Raw genomic sequence first — 16,464 nt, 5'->3', positions numbered from 1 at the left:
CTCATACCAACATTTATTATTTACATAGTTCCTTCATCTCATTTTCTTCAATGGGGGATTGTGAGATAGGTTTTGATAATGTTGGCATGGGTAATTGTTTGCAATTCTGCTCATTTTGAGATGGATTTGAACTGTCTTCATTCTTATCATTTATAACTTCCTTTGTCAATGTTACTTATATTTTCTCAATAGCAGGAGTAGATGAAATATCTTTGTTTGGTGTTTTATTGGGTGATGTTTGGAAATAAATCACCCTTTTACAGTGTGGAATTGATGAACGTACTCATCTTCGCTCGGGTGTATTTCCCTCTGACAAGAACTAGTACTTGGCAATGGTGAACTCAAGATATGCACCAATCACCTCATGTTCAAGAAATCCACTATCTTTAGGACTATTACACTCTGAAAGGCATTGGGATTGATCAATATTATACTACTTATAATATTTTTCATTGGCCTTCTTTTCATTGCCCATGGGTGTCTTACCCTCAGAAGAGCATTGAGATTCAGAAATGGTACTCTACTTGGAATAAATTCCAGTCCTAATCTTATTTTTGGAGATTCCACCAACCTTGGGTGAATTTCTGTCTGAAAATCATAGTAATTCATCAATACCACACCTCTTAGAATAAATTTTATTCATTTTCTTTTTGTTGGGCAGTGAGGAATGCGTAAGAACACTGTCATGAGATACATAGCTTTCTGAACCACAAACTGATTGATCCATCTAGGGAAAAGTCATACTTGTGGCATTCTCTGATAAGAATTTTTTCCTTTCATTACTCAATTGCATTCTCTTTTTTGTTATTCCTAGAGTTTTGAATTCTGCATCCACTGACTTACCTCAGATGTGACTACAAGCTGTGGAATTCATATATCTGGGCAAGCCCATGGACCCTTGTGCTACATTCCCTAATTCAATATTGTATGTCATCTTTGTTTCTTGACTAGCTTGACTATCTGATGTTTCTTGGTACCCTAAGGATGGATCACTCTTTGCAAGATGTTTCTTCTTTTCTCTCAAAAGAAACTCAATGGTTTGAATATTGTTTCTTGCACTTTGGCAGTCATCTTCAAGGCATCTCATCTACTGCATCAGTTCAACCATGTTTGCTTTTGTCTGAACTTTGACTTCCTGCATGGCACAATAAGAATAAGCATGGTACTCATTCCCTCAAAAATTGGAATCAGTTCTATGATAAATTTCTATTACTAGGCATTCTATGACCACTAGACAAAGACAAAGAAAAGTGTTCATTGCATATATGTAGCACACCCAAGACAAGGAAGAGGGAAATAGACAAAGACAAAGAAGAGTGCGCATTGCATATATGTAACACACCCAAGACAAGAAAGAGAGAACTTGACAAATGGTTTTTATTCTAAAAGCAACATAAAGTTGTCTACTGTATCACAAGTCCACTGATTGTACCTCACAAGAGTCAGATATAAACTAACACCACTCAAGAAAATATGCATGCAGCAATATCAAAGACAAGAAAGAGACAACTAGACAAAGACTGGCGTGAAATGTATATATGTAGCACAACCAAAGGCCATGACAAGGAAGACAAAACTAGACAAATAGATTTTATTTTAAAAGCAACATAAATTTGGTTGTTGTATCGCAGGTCCACTAATTGTGCCTCACAAGAGTCATATATAAACTAATACCACTCAAGGAAATATGCATGAGGCACTGGTTGTATACAACGATCTTTGGATAATAAACCTTTTCATAGAACATGCCTGTTAAATACCTAAATAGAATGAACACGTGGCTTCCTCCTTTGGGCATAAGGATTTACATAAGATAGTTCTCGTCCAAGGTGAACCCCCATTTCTCTAGTTGTAAAACTCAAAGAATAAATCATCTCACTTAGATCATCTGCCTTAGGACTAACATGGAAAAGCATCAATGTTTTTGAGTCTTCTCCTACATTTTTTCAAAAGAATGTGTTTTAGAATCTAAAATTAATGAAATAAGACACCATAAGTCCATGTGCAGAAGAACCAAGAAAACAAACCTTCACGGCATACAAAGAGAACAAATGGACAAAAAAAAGTGAATTGGTTACCTATTGAGTCTCTTAGGATTTGCGTAAGTTTGTTGTTCCCAATCATGTAAAACTTTATATAAGTAATCACTCTATAAAATCAGACTACAAAATGCATCAAATGTAGTGAACAAACATGAAACTAGGTACTCCTTTTGGGCTTGCAATCAGCAAATCAAGATTTTGTTTTTTTTACACTATAAAGACCACTAGATTTTCTCGCCTCACAATGCAGAATACCATTACAATATGAAATTCTTGAGTATGAATGTAGATCTCCATAGGAATTTTATCCATGCATCCCTCCCAACATGAGTAAATATATTAAATTAAATTACTATTTCAAAATAGACAGAAAAGTGTTGATTAATATTAGGAAATATGAAATTACAATCCACAATCAAGGAAGCTTTCTGCAAGCTCCAAACCCTAAATCTGGTAGCACAAGAAAGCTACCAAACTCAACCCAACAATAATTCACAAAATTTATCACCACCTCCTCAGTTGGAGTATCCCTTACAATGGAATCCTTTTTAACCACTGAAAGAGGCACATAACAAACTATGACTAACTAATTCTAATTCAATAATACATTTTCGTGTGCAAAAATGTGTGGGGCGGGTGGGTAGGTCTAAACTAGCCTAATCACTAACATTCCAAGTATTGTGGTTTTTAATACTGACTAAACTAAACAGTGCTGCCAGTAACTACAACATTTCCTTAATTTCAGGAAATGCCTAATCACTTAACTGAACTAAACACTACACTCTAACGGCAGTACTTTTAGCAAGCTGTCCTTAATCTCAACAAAACTGGATTGTTATAGACAAAAAATAAATGAGTACACTCTATAAACCTCAAGGAATTATTATACATGTTGCCCTATTCCTCAAGTGCCAAAAAATTAGCTCTATTTTTTCCATTTCATGGGCTCTTTGTAGCCTTTATATGTAGCATGCCTTCTTTTTACAGATCTCATAGGAAAGTATTGACCGAAAGGGATCCACATCTTAGAATATGAAAAATGTAGAATCCCGAGTCCCTGACCGATGTGACAAACATACTTTGGAAGCTTCGCATGAAACTAGTTGCACCAAGAGGTGCATTCTACAGCCCAAGTGGAGAGATGTGCAATGTCTGTGTGTAACACTTACGCTGTTGACCTTTTCTATATGGAAGGAAAACAAAAAATTTAATACTTTAATGTTCATTTATGGTATAATAATAATATATCGAGAGAGGAGAGTGTTTTAAACCAGCCTAGATGTGTCCTAACCACAGATCTAACAAACACCAAGAGAGATCAAAGACCTCTAGGTGGAAACCTTTCCTCAAGTATTTGCACTCTAAAAAAGATTTTCACCTCAAGGGATTTTATCCATCTCAGCACTTGATAGATCCAAGGTAAAGATGCACCTAGGCTGGTTAAGGACTCAAGAGTATTTACCTATAAGGAATGTGAGCTTGCTTATTCTGTAATGCACTAATCACATCACCAAGAGCTGAGAGGGACATATTTATCACCTTCCCTTCCTCCATAGTCTGACCTGTGGCCTGTGTCTTTTGCAAACATTCACTTCCACCAAGATCTACCATCCAAAGCTTGCTGGTATCTTTGTATCTTTCTAGAGCACCCGAGCAACTGATAGCAATCCTGATTAAACTACAGACAACAGAAGAATTACCTAGATGAATGAATGCGACTAAATCCCATCTTTATTGCAGGTGCAGATGATAACAACAATTAGCTCCACCCTTTACTTTGTGGGGGGACTTATCTTCTTTGGTCCACCCTTTTGCTAGCTATGCTTTAGGGTTACTAATTTAGATTTAGATTTAGGACTCATTTCCATTTTAATGTTGTTTTTTTTGTTAGATGCATTATGCACTCCCTTTGTAGCTGCTAGTGTATGTAGTAGTCTCCACTCCCATTGAGCCATTTTTGGTCATTCATGGACATTAATAGAACTTCAAATTCAATTTATAATTATATTCACTGTACCAATCCAGTATTGTCAGTCAAAAGAGGTGCGTACCAATGTGATCTACTAGATGACTCATTGGCATTGGTCCAAGCTATAGATCGAGCTCTGCTACCTTTGCTATACAATTTTCTTGCTTGGCTGAAATTGGTCATGATCACTTCCCATAGGTTCTCAATATCAACTCTACACTTTGCATCCATTTGGATAGACGGTCTAAACAGAAAGAAGAAAAATAGTCTGATTGCATTACAACTCCATAGACATTTAACTTTTGAAGAAGGATACCATGTTGTCAGTGTAAAATATCATTTTGGAAAAATGGTCTACTAACTTTGTTGATTGAGAGGTAAGTAAATCCCTCAAGTGTCCCATGTATAGTTCTAGCATGATAAATGACAATGTGAAGCTAACAGTCCTGTCTAGAGAGGCCTCACGAAATAGTTCTCGTATCATATGGAGAACTATCCTAAGACAATCTGGCATGCCTTCCTGCAAAATTTGACAAGAATCAAATAGTTAATAGCCTAATTGTATCCACCAAGTGGTTAAGAAACAATACCATCATTATAGATGGCTCAATGAGAAGTCCAAAATAGAAAATACCAACCATAGTAAAAATTTTGCCAGTCCCTGTCTATCCATAGGCAAAAATGCATACATTGTGTCCATCCAAAGCTGATCTGATAATTGGCTCCACTTCTGTAAAGATTTCATCTGTAGAATTGCAAGACACATTTTTTTATATAATGTACTGCTTAGATATACTGATGACAAAAAAGTGAAGCTTCTATTAAACAATAACCTACAGTCTAACTGCAAAATATAGTGTTTTTTGTGCACCTTGTGAAGCACCAGGAAGGAAAACCTTGTCAAAGTTGTATTCTTTAGTTTTCCCTCCAGCTAATTTTATGACCACTTTGTCTAGATCAGGAACTACAAGAGGCCCAAGTATTGCCTACTTCTCACTAAAGAGGAAAGGCCTCACTCGACAAAAAACATGGATGTTTCCTACATAATTCAAAATGTATGATTTCAAGCATGAAAATCATGGATCAACTTTGAAACCATCTATGCCATCAAGAGCATCTTGCTAAGTATATTAAGTTCACAGGGCTAATTTAAGGTCTAAAGGATTTTTAATGACTTTCATAAGGTGAATGAAAAAAATATGAAAAAAGGCATATGACTGTTATGGTTCCCAATTCAAGTTAAGCGCATGAATGGGTCAAATGCGCATAAAGAAAGTTACATGGGCTGTGTTTCAAAAATGAGTTTGCAGAAACACTTGCAGATATTTCATGGTATACAAAACTTGTAATTGGAGGCAATTTGATGCCATAGCAGAATTCAAATAAAGACTTTCTGAATGTGGTCACAAATGTTTTGTGTGCTTGGATACTTTGTTCTGATGTAAAAAATGATAATGTCCATATCAAACCAAAAATGGAAGGTCTACAGGATACACTTATATTACAGAAAAAAAGCATTCTTCAACACAAAATTCAAAGTCTAACAGAAAATCCCAAAGGAATTAAAAAAACATCAGATTGGAAATGGTGTATATAAAGGCAAGTGACCTATCAAGCACTTGAAAAGAAATAAGGTGTAAACACCTGAAATTCACTTGAATCAATATAAAGGGATGCTATTAATGTGTTATGGGCTACTTTTAGACACAACACGGAAAGACTGCTCTCTTCAAGCTTGAATTTTGGTGTGATATGTTGTAATGAAGCAAAAAATTTCGGCAAAACCTTTCCACAATGAAGAATTCTTAGATCAGATGCAAACTCAAGCCTCCTCGGGGATATCAAAAGTCTATCTAAACTGTGAAGCCAGTTCTTTGTGCCTATTTGAGATTTTATAGGAGCAAGGTAAGACACTTCTATTTGTATTCTTAAAAGGGCTGCTTAGGTTATATCTATATATATATATATATATATATATATATATATATATATATATATTTGAGCGAACCTGCAAGCTGTATTGAAACATATTTCATGGAGGACTAATTTATATTGTGTTTTCAATCAGTTATTCTATATGGAACCGATGCATATCATTACAACAATTAGGTGTCGACCTCTGTTTTGGGTGAGTTATAGATATGAGAAGTAGAGATAAAGCCTATTTGAGAGTATTGTTAGCAGATTTGTATGTTGAGCATTCACCTTAGAAGATTTTTCCCACATTTGTGGACACTTGGAGGTCTCATGCACATGATAAGAAGAGTTGTTCCACCTCTTCAAAGTTAGATGTGTCCACTTTGAATCCACTGTGCTGATTTTCTAAGAGGGTTTGGGATCATTCTTGACAGGACAGGAGGAGAAGACCCACCATTAAGGGCAGACAATTTACTTTGGAGCCCATTCTTTTACTTTGGAAGACACCTAGGGAGTTTACTAGTTGATTTTTAGAGGAGAAGCACCTTTGAAGGGCCTTTGGATGCTGGATGCTGCACCAAAACCATTTTTCCCCTCATTTGTTAGAGATGTGTCACTTTTTTGGACCTACTACCTCTCGTGTAAGCATGGGTACATATGAACATCTCGCAATAATTATCACCATTATTGTAAGCCCAAGGTCACATTAACCCTCTTTTAGTAGGGGTAGTCCAAAAAATTTGGACACACCATATAATCCCAAAGAATGTGCCTTATAGCCTTGTAAAGTCATGTGGGTGTGTGTTATTTTGTGAAAGTGACTCTAAGATCCCCATTGGTGTGGATGTTCCTGGCTAATTTTAGTTTTGTTTTATTCATGGTATGCCTAGATTTATGGCACTGTTGACTTCCCCTTGGTGGGCAGTAACTCCCTACCTTGATGGGTATCATTGCAATATTTATTTTCAAATTTATTTTAATTTCCCAAAAAGTATTCTATGAAATTTCTTCAGGAAAAGCACATAATAATTCTTGCAAGAATTTGAGTGATTTAATTTTAAAATCAATAATTGCAAAGTTTGTAGACAAATTCTATTGTAAAAATCAACTCCTGGTTTGAAGCAACACCATCACTACAAACACATAAACATGTTCAACTTTCAGAGGCCCCAAATGAAAATGATCAGATTTTCTATAGATACAACCTATCTTATTCAAAACTAATTACCTATGACCTTTGGGGTGGCTTGTTACGAGATGGAGTTTCTGATGGTATTATTGGAATTTTGGTTGCTTGCTTGTCTTCATATGCCTTGTTAAATATGGGGTTTCTTTAACTCAAGGCTCCAACACTAGGGATAGGTGCACCTCTGCCAAGCTGCAACATGTTGAAAAACCTTGACATCAATGAAATATAGAGTTGTTCCTTTGAGAGAGTTATTTCTTTATGAGATCTTATGTTAATGCCATTAACCTTGTAACAAATATTCATAGTGCTCAATCAATTTGCTTCAGCCAAGAAGCTGCCTAACCAAATATTAATGGATTCCTCTGACCTGTCAGATAATACACAATAATATTTTAATGTTTTCCTAGAAGTATAGGTATAATAAATATCCATATTGCAAATTTTGATGCAAAGTTAGGCCCTGCTAGTACCTAACTTAAGAAGGCTTCACAAAGACCTATATTGTCTCACAAAAGGTGCAAAATCATTGGAACTTTTAGAATAATTAGTTTGAACAATAGGTTGTGAGAAATGTCCTTAGTCAACCTAAAATCTTTAATTTCAAATGTTACAGATGAAAGGGCCTTTATTTTAATCAACCTATGCCATTAATAATTTCTCAAATCAGTTGTGTGCAGACTTGGTTTGTAAGTACCTAAGATTTGTATTCATGGCTTGCAGGACGCTCACAAATTTTGCACGCCCATTCTCCACAAAGCATGTAATTTCATGGCTTGATTTCTAAAATCTTACTGAAAGTAATAGCATATCTTGGTCCTAGACAGACAAATTTGGAGTTATATTTATAAAAGAATTAAATATAATAAATTATTCTATTTAAAAAAGGATATCTATCAATCCAAGATCATGGCTATTCAAACCACAAGAAAAAAATAATTCCCTTTTCCAATGTTATTGACCACTTTATCCAGTGACTAATTAGAAAAATTCAAAAAATTTGGCTTATTTCTACATTCGGAACTATTACCTTAACAGGCATTCTAACATTATAAATTATGGTTTAAATTTGAATTATGTCTGTTTTGACTGAAAGCAATTTACAAGACGGAAAAACTATGAAAGAATTACGATTTCATTGGTTCGTATGTTTCCATCATATGACTCTTGCCCAGTTGTTGAAGGTGGTAACATGCACTCTGCTCCGGTTTGTTCCCAAATATTTGGCATATGATACCCTCATCTTCCTTGTTAGAATGTTCTTCATGGCCAGGCCTTGCACCTCTAGCAACATGGGCACCCTCAAAATAAGATGTGTAACCAGTATCTTATTTAGTATTCTAGTTCCCAAACTTTAGAACATGTGTTGGCCATTGTGTTTTGGCCAAAACTACCACCCTATTGAAACATGCTCTTACAACAAATTTCCAATGGGTCCCCTAGAAGTTTGACTTTTCATCTTTCAGAATGATATTTTTTATCACATGGATGTCAACTCCTTGTCGAGTCAAATTTTCAAGGCCTGATGGCAAAGCCATTAAATATACCTCTGTTGTATGGATCATTCATGAGACAGCCTGTCCCTTTATTCTATCCCTTCATCGGGATCTTTCGATCTTCACAAACATGCATGATACATTGGCGCCCACACAAACCATCACCCCTACCCTTATCATAATCATTTGTTTCTTTAACTTGCAAAACCCTCATCGCGTCATTATTCCCATTACAACGCCTTATAACGAAAATCCTTCATAAAGCATGCATAAATCCTTTTAGGGCCTATCGCAATTAACACAACGTATTCATGATTTCCAGACCCGATAGGTTGTGTTCACCGAAATGAATATATCTTCGGGTCCGAAGCTATATCATGCATCGCTATTGGCCTTGTCCCAAGGCTTATACATACAGCGTGCCTCTGTCTGCTGGATCCACCAGCCCTATCAATAATATCACATACATATATTGGGTCTGGTGTTAATCACTTATCGCTATTGACCTAAGTCCAAGGTTTATGTATATATGGCGTGCCCCTATCCTCCAGACCTGACACTATTTATAAACTTCATCATATATCTTTTAAGGTCTAGCTTGAGCGATCAGGGTGCAATTTCTTGTGTTTCCATGCGTTTTCCAAATTTTCTGAATTTACAAAGGGATCGGGTTTTCAGTGTAAAGGGCGGGCCTGTGGAGTCCCGATAGTGCAATTGCGCATCAGGGGAGTGGAAGGCATTGGTACTGTGACCAGTGGGGGGCTGATACCCGATTGCGATTTAATAGAAGCCTTCAAAAAATAGTGCCAAGCCTATGGGCTGAGCAGGAAATTGTATGTTGGTTGTGTATCGAGAATAAATCCTTTACACTCTTGTTCCATAGTTTATGAAATGAATGAAGGCAGCGTTTACATTTGATTGAACATTTATGTTTTATTGTTCTCAATCATCAAGCTAATGATAGCTATCCTTGCGGGTGAGAGGTAAAGGACGCAGATGGGGATTTGAAGAGCCATATATGCAGAAGCATTGCGTTTAAGGGTCTATCTGCAAGCATGCCGGGTCGGAGGCCCAAGCATTGCCTATACATTCCGTAAGCAGAGCTGTCCCAGTCTTCATTATGGGAAGGAAACACACAGTCACTCTTTTGCTAACATCTGTTCTCTTCCTCAGGAAAGGAATCAATCCAGCCATTATGATTTCTACCTACCGGTAGTCACACTGAAGAGCCTACCTCTGTGTACTCGATTGGCATATCTGAAACAGTGGAAATATGAAGAGGCAGGCTAGACATAGAGTCAAGGGCCACATAAGTATTACCTCGGAAGAGGAGAAAGGGCTTTTGATTTTCGAGAAGAATAGTGTTTCTTTATTTTGAATGAGGAGGACTGTTTTTTAGGGAAGAAGGAGCCATTAGTTTTAGACTTATTGTATTGTTTTGGATCAGAGTTTTGTTATTGGCATGAATGTAAATGTGGTTTATATTTATGCATATTGATGACTTATTGTTCACTATTAGTCTTGTTAAATTGAATGTGATCTAGTTTCATGGTTAACTTGTGAATGGTCTCTGATTTGAAACTAAATTAAACATCACTTGTAGTTTTAATCCCATAGAAGAATGTGGATTCCTATATGAGTGATTGGATTGCAATTTAGCTTTAATACAGTCTTGTCCGGTTGTGAATTCAATGATTGATTAATTTGGACTTGAATCTATGCATGATGTTTAACCTTATTTATCACGCTCATGTTGAACATATATATGATGTTTAGACCTCTGTATCATGCTCTTGCAGGATAGATTAGAGTAGTTAGAAGTAGTATAGATAGGATTTAATACATAGAGATTAGCTATTTAATTTTGCTAATTTAATTGAATTCTTCCTCCTGGAAGCAATCTTTCGACATGTTCAAGTGATTTACGGGTTCCCTTAAAACTCGTCAGAGCTAGCTAATTCAAACAAAATCAAGTCTAATTGGGGCTAGTGATCAGGTTAGTTTCCCTTGTTAGCATTGCGCACATTTGCCATGTCAACAAATTGGCACCAGAAGGAGGGCCTGAACCACCCTCTCCAGCTTTTCAAGATTTCATCTATAAGTGCCACGCATGGATTCAAAAGGATTAGTGTATGGATCGTAAAGGTCAGAGATATCTTGCCACACATTTGAAATTGCCTCATCTTGAAGAAACATAGACCCCTCTAAGTCCTGTTTCTGAGTCACCCAAGGAAGAGAGACAGTGGGAATATCCTATCACTCAGTAAAAACCCGTCAGAGCACTTACTCGGGCTTATGCTCATTCCCTCTCTCAGATTCCCATCTTTCACTCCTTACCTCCGACAACTAAGAGAAAGCCAAGGATCTTTACCCTGAAAGAAGATACATCAGTAGTCACCTCTCTCGAAGACATTGTGCTAGAATCCTTGCAAATTTTCAACACCCCTTGGGAAGAAATTCCTAAGGATTCCTCTTTTAAAGGTAACTCCTTGCTTGATTTTGAGAATCCTAGTGGAGAAGCCTTCGACCAAAACTTCCCTACCCATAATATGGCCAACGTTCCCCCTCTAGGTGGGAATCAACATTCACCTCCTCCTCCAGGTGGGAACCAACCTCCACCTCCTCCTCTAGGTGGGAATCAACCCCCACCTCCTTCAGGAGCACTCCCTCCATGGCTTGCACAAGATGTTGTAGTGGTACCTGGGTAGCAACATCTTGTACCCAAAAATAAAGAAAAAGTGTTACGTAATTTCAACCTTGAGTAGGGAGATGCCGTTGATAACCATATTCACCCTTTCTTCCTAGCCTTGCATAGGCTGGGGGTTGCCGATGAAGATGTGGTGTGCTGCCTATTCTATTTTACTTTGATTGGTGCAGCCTCCACATGGTATTTTAGTTTGAGAATAGGGTTGATTACCTATTGGAATGCTTTTCAACATGCCTTTTTAGACAAGCATGGTGATGACAAAACACCTACGGCCTTAGTTTTATAATTATCCCATTTGAAAATGGAAACCAAGGAGAAGGTTAAGGATTTTAACATCTAGTTCAACACCTTGTTCAACTGAATCCCAACCACCACTAGACCTACTGAGGAAGTGCTCATAGAGTTCTATATCTCTGCTCTCCCTGTCCCTACAGTGATGTGGGTTAAAAGGAGTAATGTGCAAACCTTACAAGGTGCTATCGATGAAGCAATAAAGGTCGAGAATGAAATGCTCAGTCTTGTATCATGCCACCTTATAACTAGAGAAAAGAAAGGCTCTCAGACATCCAAGAAGAATAATGGAAATGATAACAAAGGGGCTCAAAATAAATAAAAGGACACCATGAATGTGGATGGGTTGCATCAGATAATTAAGAAACTAACGAACACAATCATTGATATGAAAAGGAATCATGGAGACAGTAATAGTGGTAAGAGAGGAGATTATAATAACAAAAAACCCTTCAAACCTTTCTACCAGAAGAAACTAGAAGGCAGTCATGGCCAACTTGCATTTCCTGCTCCACCTAATGAAGGGGCTTTAGACACAGAAGAATTGGCTCTGATTGGATCACTCCTTAACAAAGAAGAACCTATACTGGAGTTCGAACCAGAACAAGGAGATGGGGAGGAATACCAAGTAGAAGAATCGTTAGAAGAGGAAACCTAGATTAATGTGTTGTGGGATTTCCATAGTAATGAGAACGACGACGAGGGAGATAACACTGCAGAAATCAATGCTAATGAAATCCACACACAAAGTATAAGGCCGCTCCCAGGTGTGATAAAACCCATAGACCGTGCCAAGCAAGATGCTCACCCTGTGAAAACATCCACTCCCAAAGTTTCTGTTGGAAAAGATAGATCTAGTGGTGATTCTCAGAATACCCCAGTTGCAAACCATCTAGAAATGGATAAGACATCTCCCACTACAACTAAGGCTACTCAACATGGTAAACTCCCACTTAAAAATGGCAAGACAGGTATGTTTACTCTACCCTATCCTATTTATGACATTGATTATAATATTGTGGATGATCTTAAGAAGTCTCAGACTAATATCACATATTTTGACTTCTTAAAATTAACGCAGCAAGGAGATTTTCTGCTGAAAGCTATGAATGAGCTGAACTGCAAAACCCCCACCACCTCAAGCACCCAAACCAAGAAGCCAATGTCCAAACCTGTTAGTATGGCTAGCACAACCCAAATACCATCAGCTATGGAGGTCACGTTATCTAAAATGAATTGAAAGCCCCAAGATGCCAGTGCAACCATGATAGGGAAGAAATCAAGATCTATGACTCCACCCTTCCTTATCACATTCGAAATCTTCAACATGACTGTGCATAATTGCTTGGTAGACTCTGGCGCCTCATCCACTATTATGCCTTACACTGTTGTTAAGACACTTCAGGCAATACCTGATAAAACTGAAACTCAAATTATGCAATTGGATAGAACGAATGTGAGAGTTATTGGGAGCTAAAAGACGTGTTGATTTGGATGGCTCCCAAACCTCAATACACTCAGGTCAATGATATAGTGGTAGTGGATATACCCGAGGCTTATGGAATGCTGCTTAGTAGGGACTGGTCATCAAATCTAAATGGATATTTCTCAACTAATTGGTCCCATATTTTGTTGCCTTAGAGGGGAAAAAGTGATATGCTGAGAGTGGATCGAGAGAGATTCATGAAGTACATGGTAACGGAACCAAACAGCCCCAATGAACCTGTAATGTTCTATAACTCTATCCTTGAGAATTTGTTAGGCCCTTATACTGCTAGTGTAACCCCTTATTGTTATTAGTACAACCCCCTTATTATATTGTTCTACTCATGTAGTCCCCATATTGTTATTGTTGTGCCCCATAGAAGCCCACTATTGTTATTATTGTCTCCTTACATTATTATTTTTATGTCAGCTCTGATTATATTATGAACCCTTAGACTCCTATATATAGAACGGATGTATTTTCATTTGTATCATCCAAGAATTGTTCATTTGTGTAATGTAAAGGAGGTTTCCCCCTCGAAGAGGCTGAATTCTAAGGCATTCATCTATGTTTTCTATCATTTTGTGAGCTGGTATCATAACATTTGGTGTCAGAGCTTGGATTTTAGGGTTTTCACTGCTCCAAATAGGTCATCGTGGCATTTTCGCTATAACCTTTTTTTTGTGACATTTTAGAAGCTAAAAGGTAAACCCATTTGAGACGAGATCTCGCTGAACCTTGGGTCCGAATTTTAGAGCTTGTCTTGCTATATTTGCATAGATATGATCTGAGGAAGTTATAGATTTTGCAAGCTCCAGAATTTCATCTAAAACTGTTAGGTCCCTATAATACTAGTGATTACCCCATTACTATTGTAGTTGTATCCCTTATTAATATTGTTGTGCCCCTATTGTCCCCATATTGTTATGACTGTGCCCCATAGAATCCCTCTATTGTTATTTTTGAGGCTTTATATTATTATTGTTAGGTCGACTGGGTTATATTGTGACTCCTTAGACTCCTATATATAGAAAGGACATTTTGTCATTTGAATCATATAAGAATTGTTCATTTGTGTAATGTAAAGGAGGTTTTCCCCCCGAAGAGGCTAAATTCTAAGGTGCTCAACTATCTTTTCTATCTTTTTGTGAGCTGGTTTCATAACATTTGGTATCAGAGCTTTGGATTCTAGTGTTTTGCTACTCCAAATAGGTCATCGTGGCATTTTTGCTATACCTTTTTTCTAAGATGTTTCAGAAGCTAAAAAAAAACCCATTTGACAAGAAATCACACTAAATCTTGGCTCTGAATTTCAGAGCCTTTTGCACTATATTTGCGGAGATATGAGCTGAGGAAGTTGGTCTTTTTGTAGACTCGTGAATTACATTCCAAGTAGGTGACCTGGGGAAAATTGTCATAACTTTCTCTTTGAGCATCGGATTGAAATTTCATAAGAAGGTGCAGAAAGAGGATGGACTTTAGTTTCTTGTATATATTGTTTAGAGCCAAAGGTCAAAACAGTGACTCGTGGCACATCATACAATTTCGTTCTACTGAACTAGTCTATAATCAGGTCACTATGGGAGATTTGGCATAACTCTTCCCTGGAGAATCCAATTTGGATCAGACTAGTGGCATTGGAAATAGGAAACAGAGGGCTACTATAGGTCGCAATTTCAAAACTAGATTATTTGAAATTATAGAGATACATCAGATTCAATATCAAGCTCCTACAAAGTGAAAAAAGGTGTGTAGTTTTTTTTTTAATTTTTGCATAAGCTTGGTTTGAAAAATTAGTTTGAAGGAATTAAAAGGGCATAGTAAAGCATTATTATCAGTAATTGATGCCCTGAGGAAAGAAAATGCAAACACCTAGTAAGAAACTTGAAAGCTCTAGCATGACTCATGAAGAAGAGGAAGAAATGCAACATGATATATCAAAATTACGAGACCAAGTGCAACAAGTGTCACTTGCACAAAAAGTAACAGAATCTAAGATGGATGGTTTAAAGAAAGATGTAGAAGCTAAGATGGATGGTTTAAAGAAAGGCATAGAAGCTAAGATGGATTGTTTAAAGACAGGCATGGAAGATTTGAAGACAGATTTGAAGACAGATTTGACAAAGTTTCCACAAGAAATGCTTACTAATGGTGAAAGGGTAGTAAAGGAAACTCATGATGAGAACAAAAGAAATGTTAATAATTATTTCATAGACTATAATGTTGGATCGAACACCCACCATATTCGAAAAATAGATATGAGGAAGTTTGATGGCAAGGATCCCGCAACATGGATATTACAGATGGAGCTATTTTTCGATCTCAATAATGTGCAAAACACACAAAAGGTACGTATTGCAACTTTATATTTGGAACCAAATCAGTTTGTATGGTATCAATGGCTTTGATCTCGTAAAAAATTTATCACTTGGGCAGTTTTTACGAAATAATTGACAGCACATTATGAGGATACAAAAAGCAACACTTTTTTTAGCCAATTGAAAAGTCTCAAACAAAAGGGTTCAATAATGGAGCAGATTGAGGAGTTCCAAAAATTGAACATAAGGGTAAAAAATATTCCAGAGGAGCATAGAATTGATGTGTTCATAGGTACTTTAAAGGATAATATCCAACATGATGTTCGCCTTTGGGAACCTGATTCATTAGAGAAGGCATTCAGGTTAGCAAGAAAAATGGAAAGAAAAATTATGGCAACCAGGAAGCATACCACTCACAACTATAAAGATGGAAGTGTTGTTGCCCCTAGTCTTCCACAACCTATAAGGTTGACACCACAACAATTGGAAGAGAAAAGAGCAAAAGGGCTTTGTTACAGTTGTGATATCAAATACACTAAAGGTCATAAGTGTGCTGAGAAGAAATTATTCTACATAGATTGTGAAGAGAAAGAAGAAAAGGAGCAAGAAAGGTCAAAAGAAGAGGATATACTCCAAGAACAAAGCCTAGATAAAGAAGAAATGAATCCGACCACATCTTGTAATGCATTGGCTAGAATTACCACTCCTCAAACCATCAAGATAGAAGGACAAATCAAGAAGAAAAAGGTAATAGTGTTGATTGATTCAGGAAGTGCCCACAATTTTATTCATTGTAAGATAGCAAAAGAATTGAATTGCTTCCTGTATCCAGCACCAGAGTGTCAAGTGATGGTTGCAAATGGAGTAACCGTAAATTGCTCTAGAAAGTGCCATAATATCAAGCTATATATGGGAGAATATGTATTGACTAGCCCAATGCTTTCCATTCCAATGGGAGGTGTTGATGTTGTACTAGGAGTGCAATGGCTACAATCCTTGGGTACAATAGCTTTTAATTTTCAAGAACTTTTCATGAAATTTTCTATGGAAAG

General features: G+C 37.0%; 1 pseudogene; it reads right to left on the bottom strand.

Moving 5' to 3' along the window:
* Positions 1 to 844: 844 nt before the first annotated feature.
* The window catches only part of LOC149171996 (kinesin-like protein KIN-14U), a 92,067-nt pseudogene continuing 76,447 nt past the window's right edge, over positions 845 to 16,464 (bottom strand).

The sequence above is a fragment of the Pinus tabuliformis genome, chromosome 4_2, assembly GCF_031772625.1.
Source record: "Pinus tabuliformis cultivar Carrire ecotype Pingquan chromosome 4_2, CPIR1, whole genome shotgun sequence".
NCBI classification, from domain to species: Eukaryota; Viridiplantae; Streptophyta; class Pinopsida; order Pinales; family Pinaceae; genus Pinus; species Pinus tabuliformis.
Note: the sequence above shows the minus strand (reverse complement) of the source record. Positions and strands in the feature narration are given on the sequence as shown.